Raw genomic sequence first — 9,516 nt, 5'->3', positions numbered from 1 at the left:
ACTTGACATTCAAAACATGAACGTCTAGATAGCACATCATTGATCATTGGACATTCAAAATATGAACGTCTTGATAGCACATTATTGATCATTGGACATTCAAAATATGAACGTCTTGATAGCACATCATTGCTCAATGGACATTCAAAACATGAACGTCTTGATAGCACATTATTGATCAATGGACATTCAAAATATGAACGTCTTGATAGCACATCATTGCTCAATAGACATTCAAAACATGAACGTCTAGATAGCACATCATTGATCATTGGACATTCAAAACATGAACGTCTAGATAGCACATCATTGGTCAATGGACATTGAAAACATGAACGTCTTGATAGCACATCATTGCTCAATGGACATTCAAAACATGAATGTCGTGCTGGCAACACATTGGATATTGGACATTCAAAACATGAATGTAGTGCTGGCAAATCATTGATCATTGGAAATTAGTCATTCAAAACATTAATGAACATTGCATATTCAAAACATGAATGTCATGCTGGCACGACATTGGACATTCAAAACATAAATGCCGTGCTGGCATGACATTATATAAATATCACGTGGCAGCATGTGTGACTGGTATTGTCAACCCGAGAGCAGAACGTCACCCGAGGCGTTAGACGTGGGTGACATTCTATTTCGAAGGTTGACACTATCAATGTCACACATGCTGCCATGTGATATTTATTTCATTATGCCGAGAAATATACATAAAAAAGGTTTAGAATGTTTTTAAATTCATTTAATTAAACATGTGTAACAAGATAAACACAATATAACATATATGTTTACTTGCTGTCAGTTCCTGTCGTCTGATGTTTTTGTGTACACATTAAAGAGTGATGTCACTGCTGTATGTGTAAGGGAGGCAATCACGTCATGATTTAGCTAAAATATTGAAGCAGTTATTTGCCCTTATATGACATTCACAATATCACTGCGGTCACATAACCTGACAGTGAATTTTCGCTTGGTCACGTGTCAAATAGGTTGAAAATGTTTCTGAAAGTCAAAATATCTCTTTTTCGGGTAATCGGATTTTACCATCGTAGACAAAAGTGAGGTATAATGTGCCTTGAAAGTTAGATACATATGCAATTTTCTCTACGTTATTTTATTTCACATTCGATTTCAGTTGAAAGAAGAGCAGTCACAGACTGTCATATTCTCCTGCCGAATCAAGAACAGTTTCAACTTCGTCGTACGACAACGGATTACAATTAAGCAATGGAAAAAAATACTGCACCCTAGGTTATGTTTCTTGCGCACTGGACTTTTTTTCATATTTTTGTATACAGTTTTGAAGTAAATACCTGAAAGACTTTTCAAGTTATGCCCGGACAAAAATAAGTATGAACAAAATAACTAATGGCAATACCTAAAAAATGCTGTACCAAGAGTTATAGTTCTTGTGCAATGCACCTTTCCTCAATGAGATCTATCTGCAGGCGCGTAGCTGACTGTACGTAAATACACAGTTGCGTAATGAAATTTTGACAAGTCGAAGTTTTTGTCATACCAAAAACCCCAAATTTGAAATACTCCCTCCCACTCCGACCCCAAGGCATCGATCTGTGTTATCCAAAATTGACAATAGCTACGCGCCTAAGCTGCATATGAAGTATGAAGTCAATACCTCAAACGTCTACCTGATGTACGGGTACGTCTACCTGATGTACGGGTAAGTCTACCCGATGTATGGGTAAGTCTACCTGATGTACGGGTAGGTCTAACTGATGTACGGGTACGTCTACCTGTTGTACGGGTAAGTCTACCTGATGCACAGGTAAGTCTACCTGATGTACGGTAAAGTCTAACTGATGTACGGGTACATCTATCTGTTGTACGGGTAAGTCTACCCGATGTATGGGTAAGTCTACCTGATGTACGGGTAGGTCTAACTGATGTACGGGTAGGTCTAACTGATGTACGGGTAGGTCTAACTGATGTACGGGTAAGTCTACCTGTTGTACGGGTAGGTCTAACTGATGTACGGGTAAGTCTGCCTGATGTACGGGTAAGACTACCTGATGCACAGGTAAGTCTACCTGATGCACGGAAAAGTCTAACTGATGTACGGGTACGTCTATCTGTTGTACGGGTAAGTCTACCCGATGTATGGGTAAGTCTACCTGATGTACGGGTAGGTCTAACTGATGTACGGGTACGTCTACCTGTTGTACGGGTAGGTCTACCCGATGTATGGGTAAGTCTACCCGATGTACGGGTAAGTCTACCTGATGTACGGGTAAGTCTACCCGATGTATGGGTAAGTCTACCTGATGTACGGGTAGGTCTAACTGATGTACGGGTACGTCTACCTGATGTACGGGTAAGACTACCTGATGCACAGGTAAGTCTACCTGATGTACGGAAAAGTCTAACTGATGTACGGGTACGTCTATCTGTTGTACGGGTAAGTCTACCTGTTGTGCGGGTACGTCTGCCTGATGTACGGGTTAAACTACCTAGTATACGGGTACGTCGACCTGTTGTTGGGGTACGTCTACTTGCTGTACGGGTACGTCAACCTGTTGTACGGGAACGTCCACATGTTGTACGGGTACGTCTACCTGTTGTACGGGTACGTCTGCCTGATGTAATGGTTAAACTTCCTACTGTACGGGTACTTCGATCTGTTGATTCGGTTCGTCTACTTGTTGTACGGGTACATCTACCTGTTGTACGGATACGTCTCTTCCTGTTGTACGGATACGTGGCTACCTGTGGTTTGGGTACGCCTGTCTGTTGTACGGGTACGTCCACCTGTTGTACAGGTACATGTCTACCTGTTTTACGGGAACGTCTGTCTGTAGTACGGAATTGTCTACCTGTTGTATGGGTAAGTCGACCAGTTGTTCGGGTACATCTACCTGATGTACGGGTACGTTTAGCTGTTGTACGGGAACGTCTGCCTGCTGTATGGATACGTGTCCCTGTTGTACGGGTACGTCGACCTGATGTACGGGTACATCTACCTGTTTTACGGGTATGTTTGCCAGTTGTACGGGTAGGTCGAACTGTTGTTGGAATACGTCTACCTGTTGTACGGGTACGTCTGTCTGTTTGTTCGGATACGTCTACCTGTTGTACGGGTACATCTACCTGTTGTACGTGTTCGTCATTCTGTTCTTTGGGTACGTCTACCTGTTGTACGGGTACATCTACCTGTTGTACGGGTACGTCAATCTGTTGTACGGTAACGTCTACCTGTTGTACGGGTACGTAGACCTGTTGTATGGGTACGTCTCTCTGATATACGGAATCGTTGTATTGGTGCGTCTACCTGATATACGGTAACGTGTGTCTATCGCACGGGTACCTCCGTCTGTTGTATGGGTACGTATGTCGGGTACGTGTACCTGCTATACGGAAACGGCTAACTGGTGCACGGTTACGTCTTCCTGGTGTTCGGGTTCGTGTTGCTGTTGTACGGGTTCGCCTGTCTGCAGTACGGGTACATCTACCAATCGCACGGGTAGGTCAACCTGATGTACGGGTTCGTTTACCTGTTGTACGGGAACGTCTGTCTGTTGTACGGGAACGTCTGTCTGTTGTTCGGATACGTCTGCCTGATGTACAGGAACGTCTACCTGTTGTACGGATACGTCAGTCTGTTGTACGGGAATGTCTGCCTGTTATACGGGTACGTCTACCTGTTGTACGGGAGCGGCGATCTGTTTTTAGATACGTCTTTCTGTTGTACGAGTACGTCGAATTGTTGTACGGGTACGTCGAATTGTTGTACGAGTACGTCGAATTGTTGTACGGGTACGTCGAACTGTTGTACGGGTACGTCTACCTCTTGAATGGGCTGTACGGGTACTTCTTCCTGATAAACGGGATCGTCTACCTGATGTACGGAACGTCTTTCTGTTGTACGGGAACAACTGCCTTTTGAACGGGTATGTCTACCTGTTGTACGGGTGCGTTTACCTTGTGTACGGGTACGTCCGTCGGTTGTTCGGGTTCGTCTGCCTGTTGTACAGGTTTGTCGACCAGTTGCACGGGGAAGTGTACCTGATGAACGGGTGCGTCTACCTAATGCACGAGTGCGTCTACGTGTTAGACGAGTACGTCTACCTGATGCACGGGTGCGTCTACCTGTTGCACGGGTACGTTACCTGGTGTACGGGTGCGTCTACCTGTTGCACGGGTACGTCTACCTGTTGCACGGGTACGTCACCTGGCGTACGGGTGCGTCTACCTTCTGTATAGGTACTGATGTACGGTAACGTGTGTCTGCGTACGGGTACCTCTGTCTGTTGTGTGGGTCCGTATGTCGGTTGTACAGTATGTGTACCTGGTGCACGGTTACGACTACCTGGTGTACGGGTTCGTCTTACTGTTGTAAGGATACGCCTGTCTGCAGTACGGGTACATCTACCTGACGTACCGGTACGGCAACCTGACGTACCGGTACGTAGTCCTGTTGTACGGGTACGTCTACCTGTTGTACGGGAACGTCTACCTGAAGTACAGGTACGTCTGCCTTTTGTTTACCTGAAGTACGGGAGCGTCTACCTGTTGTGCTTATACGTTTGCCTGTTTAAGTGTACGTTTACTTGATGTATGCGTAGCGAATGTCGCCATTTTGTACAATATTAAGTCATATCGAAAATGCCCGAAACCAGTGTTAGCCAAAGAATAACAAAAATACTTAAAACACGATAAAATCGATTCCAAACCTAAATTTTTCAAAATTTTAGAAATATAAGTAATTGTTTACACTGATTAATCGATTTACACATTTTTAATACTACAGATAAATAAAAACGCACACAAAGAATACAGGAATATTAAAATATCGTTTTCAATGAATGTTGGGGTTACCCAAACGGTCAGTGATCGTCAATACTCGATACTAAGATGTCGTCAGTCATGGTCATTGATCGTCAATACTCACTGAGATGTCCACTCGAACGGTCAGTGATCGTCACTACTCACTGAGATGTCCACTCGAACGGTCAGTGATCGTCTATAATCACGAAGATGTCCAACGGAACGGTCAGTGATCGTCAATACTCACAAAGATGTCCACTCGAACGGTCATGGATCGTAATACTCACTGAGATGTCCACTCGAACGGTCAGTGATCGTCACTACTCACTGAGATGTCCACTCGAACGGTCAGTGATCGTCAATACTCACGAAGATGTCCACCGGAACGGTCAGTGATCGTCAATACTCACTGAGATGTCCACTCAAACGGTCAGGGATCGTCAATACTCACTGAGATGACCACTCGAACGGTCAGTGATCGTCAATACTCACGAAGATGTCCCCTGGAACGGTCAGTGATCGTCAATACTCACTAAGATGACCACTCGGACGGTCAAGGATCGTCAATACTCACGAAGATGTCCACCGGAACGGTCAGTGATGCACTTTCGTTGGTTTAAACTTAAACCGGAAAAAAGCAAAATATACATATAATAAAAAAGAAAATTAAGATTGGACGGTTTTCTGACGACCTTTATAAAACGATTACATACCGAACTTGAGGTGATACAGGACGCCAGAGAAAATACAGAACGCAAGAGAAGCGTCCTGTACATAATATCCCCTATTAATTGATAAACGAGTATCTGGTATACACCAGTTTTATGACAAGTGTAAAATGTATTTACGTTGAATGCAAAATGTGTACAAGACTGGTATACATGGGCCCAGCATCACCAACAACTGTGTACAAGACTGGTATACATGGGCCCAGCATCACCAACAACTGTCAACAGAAAGGAGACAGTTTAGGCAGCCAAGCTTCCATTCTCCATCCTGCCTCGTGAATATGATGTATGGTGCACACATAACTGGTGTAACTTTCACGTTTTATTACCATACTACATCCTTTGATCAATCGCAATTTTTATATTTCTTGAAAAGGTTTTATTGAAATAAATATTGCTTTAACCTTCAATTGTTTACCGAAACTGTACAAATAATACAACAATCAGTCTGTCTGTCAATTAATGGTTAACCATGTATGACTTTAATTTAATACAACAATCAGACGCCTGTCTTTATTTAATGGTTAACCATGTACGACTTTAATACAACAACCAGTCTGTCTTCAATTAATGGTTAACCATGTTGACTTCAATGAGTAATGTATCATTTACATATCATTCTTAAAGTGACAAAGTTTAGTTTAATATGTACTAAACTGTACCCATAACTCCTACTGTTTGTTGACTTCCAAAATGTATTTTGCTTTAGACCTTGCGGTCAACGATAACCTGTGAAAGTGCAAGCACTTATTCCATCGGGGTCCTTTGTTTTTTGCTGAAGGGACAACACGCGGAAGAGGCAGTGGTGGGATACAAGCTAGTCCGGGTGCGATACCCTCGCTCCTTTTTGAAGAGACCCCTTGGTTCTTGTACGTGCTCGGTGTAAAGCACCGATACACGGGGTACAACTTTCCTGGGTACACCACTTTTCCAAGCACTACCCTTTAACTGCCAAGCGCCAGGCAGGGGAGCTACTTGTACCAACTTTTAACGTCTTTCGGTATGACGCGGACAGGGATCGAACCCACGACATGTGTTCGTCCGGACTGAAATTTGTCCGGGCATTATACAATTAAGAAAAAAAACTAAATTGCCATCAACATTCACCAAGATGAGATGGCGTGTCGCGCACAAGCCACAGGCCTGTACCTCAAGGTCAAGGTCAAGGTCAAAGGTCAATGAAATGATCTTTGTCCGGGCAGTATCTTGACCATGCATTATAGGATTTTCAAAAAAAACTTACAGTCAAGGTTAACTATGATGTGATGGCGTGTCACACTCAAAACCGATGTCTGTATCTCAAAGGTCAAGGTTACGAATAGAAGTCAAAGGTTGAAATGATCATTGTCCTGGCTGTTACTTGACTATGCATTATAGAATATTCCAAAAAAATGTCATGAATGTTCATTATGATGTGATGGCGTGTCGCACACAAGACCCATGGCTGTACCTCAAAGGTCAAGGTTACGCATAGCGGTCAAAGGTTGAAATGATCATGGTCCGGGCTGTTAGTTGACCATGCATTGTAGGATCTTCCAAAAATGCCTTGAATGTTCAACATGATGTGATGGCGTTTCGCACACAAGATCCATGGCTGTATCTCAAAGGTCAAGGTCACGCATAGCGGTCAAAGGTTGAAATGATCATGGTCCGGGCTGTTAGTTGACCATGCATTTTACAATTTTCCAAAAACAAAAATGCCATGAATGTTCACCGTGATGCGATAACACAAGAACCATTGCTGAACCTCAAAGGTCAAAGTCACGCATAGAGGTCAAAGATTGAAATGATAATTGTCCTGGATGTTTCTTGACCATGCATTGTAGAATTTTCCAAAACAATGCCATTAAGGCTCACCATGATGAGACGGTGTGTGACGCTCAAAGACCCAGGTCCGTACCACAAACCTATTTCAAATTAAGTTGTTTTGATAGGGCTTGTCTAGACTGGCTGAGCCTTATCACGGCTGCATCTTTACCATGAATTATAGGATTTTCAGAAAACTTGCCATGGAAGTTCAACATGACGCGGCGTAGTTTTGTAGGTACACATTATCCATGCTATTCTGTGTTACAAGTGTTTGGAACATCATTATGTCAGTGCCAAAGGCCCCTTCAACGCGCTCGAAATGTCGCCATTTTGCGTCTTGACTTGTTATTAAACTCCATGCATCATCTTGGTTTATGGCTCGGTCACTACCAACTCGAGTTTTTTGCGACGATACGACAAAAGATATGGGGATATCGTTGATAATCGGTAGTTGTCGAAAGACAGTCCTACGAAATTTTGAGCTTCGTGTCATCGACTTGACGTCGTGAGGCAGAATTGGACATGCATATTTTTTGTGGTACCAATGTTTTGTGAGTCTGTTTTACGAGTCTTGCGACTGACGTGCGATCAATATCATTGATAGAAATTTGCTAAACGTTGAATAACATAAAGTGGCAAATGTCAAACATTCGGGCAGAACTTCGATGTTTCCTTTGAAAAATCTCGAGAGCAAATGACAGCAACAGTCCCGGTATCGTTATATATTCGGGAGACGGACGAGCAAGCGCACATAACCTTGCGTGGACCATGACGTGGTATAATATGACATATACTTTATACCATAAGCATATCCAGGGATTGTCGCGCCTGAGACGTCCCCATCTCACTTCCCCCTTAATTTGTACAAATGAATGTGTGTGTATTTTCCATTTAATACAAACAGGCTTATATGATAGACAAACAATGCACCATTTCAGACTAAATTAGTTTTCATTGGATAGGCCCCAAAGCCCCTCATTTAACATGCAGGAGTTTGTTTTTACGAGCATCCGCCTAAACTTGCGCCCCAACAAATGTCAAATCCTCGGTCCACTTGCAAACTATTGATAAAAGGGAGAGGTTTCGAACACCCCTGCCATAATTGCAACACTCAGTCTTTTCGTTTGTTATATATTTTTAATCTTTATAAATATTTATTTGCGGTAGAAAAATATTTCGGAAAATAGATTCTGACGATATAACGATCAAAATAAACTCAAATAAAACATGTGGTGCTTATAGTCGGGTTCCATACAATGTCTTGTTTTAAGATGTTGGTTTTCTTTGCACTTCGGCGAACACTCGATTAACCAGTTAAATATACATGTATGTTTAAAACGTGATAAAGTAATCAAGATAATACTGAATAGAATATAGAATATAGACAGAAATAGTTTCACATGCGTTTTCGTGGCAAAATCCTTGACTGAAACATTATGTCATTTATTTCAGTTGGTAATTCTTTGACAGTAGCTCTTCCACTTTCTTTTCTTAGCGATTCCATTGATTGGAACATTCTGTCATTCATTTCAGATGGTAAATCTTTGACAGGAGCATTTTCACATTCTTTTCTTAGCGATTTCATGGACTGTAACATTCTGTCATTCATTTATGTATTGTTACTGAATAAGGAGGGGCTGGCCATGACAAGTTCAACCAAATGGGAGACGTGAATAATAAACCACAGTCAGTGAAAATGACATTTATTCAATGTCAAAATTAAATAATAAATACGAGTTTGACATCCTCGTAACATATTATTCACGCCTAGCATATTGGGCGTCCAAACAACCGCCATAAGTGTAACAACACGACGCCCAATATTTCAGATGGTAAATCTTTGACAGGAGCATTTTCACATTCTTTTCTTAGCGATTTCATTGACTGTAACATTCTGTCATTCATTTCAGATGGTAATTCTTTGACAGGAGCATTTTCACATTCTTTTCTTAGCGATTTCATTGATTTGAACATTATGTCATTCATTTCAGATGGTAATTCTTTGACAGGAGCATATCCACCTTCTTTTCTTAGCGATTCCATTGACTGGAACATTCTGTTGTTCATTTCAGATGGTAATTCTTTGACAGGAGCATTTTCACATTCTTTTCATGGCGATTTCATTGACTGGAACATTCTGTTATTCATTTCAGTTAGTGAATCTTTGACAGGAGCATGTCCA

This window comes from Mya arenaria, chromosome 8 (genome assembly GCF_026914265.1).
Source record: "Mya arenaria isolate MELC-2E11 chromosome 8, ASM2691426v1".
NCBI lineage: Eukaryota > Metazoa > Mollusca > Bivalvia > Myida > Myidae > Mya > Mya arenaria.
This window is presented reverse-complemented; position numbering follows the sequence as displayed.